This window comes from Triticum dicoccoides, chromosome 1A, assembly GCF_002162155.2.
Source record: "Triticum dicoccoides isolate Atlit2015 ecotype Zavitan chromosome 1A, WEW_v2.0, whole genome shotgun sequence".
In the NCBI taxonomy this organism is placed as follows: domain Eukaryota; kingdom Viridiplantae; phylum Streptophyta; class Magnoliopsida; order Poales; family Poaceae; genus Triticum; species Triticum dicoccoides.
This window is the reverse complement of record NC_041380.1, coordinates 551,525,715-551,527,720: the sequence shown is the minus strand read 5'-3', so window position 1 is coordinate 551,527,720 and position 2,006 is coordinate 551,525,715.

The window sequence follows — 2,006 nt, the reverse complement described above, 5'->3', positions numbered from 1 at the left end:
GGCCTTGCTCCTCTCACGCTAGGGTTACTCTTCGTCTTCCATCGGTATCGGCGCGTAGCCTTTGAGCCACATATGCACGGTGGATCGCAGCATTTGCCGGCGCGTAGCCTTTGAGCCACAAATGCACCATTACCAAAAAAGTCCTTTACCCTGCTTTATATATAATGCAACGAGTCTCATACATCTAAACCATACAACATGACACCCAAAAGCATAGACCCAAAGCAAGATACAAAGGTGTCGAAGATCAGCTAAGCCAACTTGAAGCGAACAACAGATGTACAACAAGCCCCACTTCAAAGATGACAGAGCCCTCCACCGAGAACAAGCCAACGTGAAGAACTAAACTGACCGTCGATGAACCGTGAACTCCAAGGTAGTGCCTTCAGGAAGGACACGACACTGGAGCGCCGCCACCAGCCGGCCCAAAAGGATCAAGATTTTCATCCGGAGCAACACGAAGGATCCGGAGAGACTGCTACAGAGCCTACAAGAAGGGGACGATTCCCTCGGATGCCTCCACTGTCGGCTTGATTACGGTCAGACAAGCTATTCACCCCAGCATATCACTCTGAAAGTGCGTTATATCGACTAAGGGGGGGGGGGTGAATAGGCGATTTTTATGAATTCTTCACTGAGGAATTTGTGGGTGAGGAAATTCCTGAGTGAAGAACTACTTGCAGCGGAATAAGTACTCAGAAGTAAACATAACATAACATGAGCATGGTCTTCATGATGAAATGAAAACAAGCACACAGTACAGAAAGCGTAAACCCATGATAAACGGAATGAAGACAAACAGACTAAAGAAATTGAGCTGAGGAAATAGAGAAAGTCTTCAGTCAAAGTCTTCAAACAGATATGAACAAGCACACAACACAGAGATGAGGAAATAGAAGGGTTGAGGAATTGGAACCAGTTAGCTCGGTGATACGTCCATTTTGCATCATGCTTTTATATCAATATTTATTGCATTATGGACTGTTATTACACATTATGTCACAATACTTATGCCTATTCTCTCTTATTTTACAAGGTTTACATAAAGAGGGAGAATGCCGGCAGCTGGGATTCTGAGCTGGAAAAGGAGCAAATATTAGAGACCTATTCTGCACAGCTCCAAAAGTCATGAAACTTCACGGAAGATGTTTTCCAAATATATAAAAAATACTGAGAGCAAGAACTTCACCAGGGGGGCCACACCCTGCCCACGAGGGTGGGGGCGCACCCTACCCCCCTGGGCGCGCCCCCTACCTCGTGGGCCCCCTGGTGAACCTCCGGTGGCCATCTTCTGCTATATGGAGTCTTTCGATGGAAAAAAATCATAAGCCATCTTCTCGGACGAAACTCCGCCGCCACGAGGCGGAACCTTGGCGGAACCAATCTAGGGCTCCGGCGGAGCTGTTCTGCCGGGGAAACTTCCCTCCCGGAGGGGGAAATCATCACCATCGTCATCACCAATGCTCCTCTCATCGGGATAGGGCACTCTCCATCAACATCTTCATCAGCACCATCTCATCTCAAAACCATAGTTCATCGCTTGTATCCAATTCTTGTCTCCAAGTCCGGAATTGGTGCTAGTAGGTTGCTAGTAGTGTTAATTACTCCTTGTAGTTGATGCTAGTTGGTTTAGTTGGTGGAAGATCATATGTTCAGATCCTATATTCATATTAATAACCCTCTGATTATGAACATGTTTATGCTTTGTGAGTAGTTACTTTTGTTCCTGAGGACATGGGAGAAGTCTTGCTATTAGTAGTCATGTGAATTTGGTATTCGTTCGATATTTTGATGAGATGTATGTTGTCTCTCCTCTAGTGCTGTTATGTGAACGTCGACTACATGACACTTCACCATTATTTGGGCCTAGAGGAAGGCATTGGGAAGTAATAAGTAGATGATGGGTTGCTAGAGTGACAGAAGCTTAAACCCTAGTTTATGCGTTGCTTCGTAAGGGGCTGATTTGGATCCATATGTTTCATGCTATGGTTAGGTTTACCTTAATA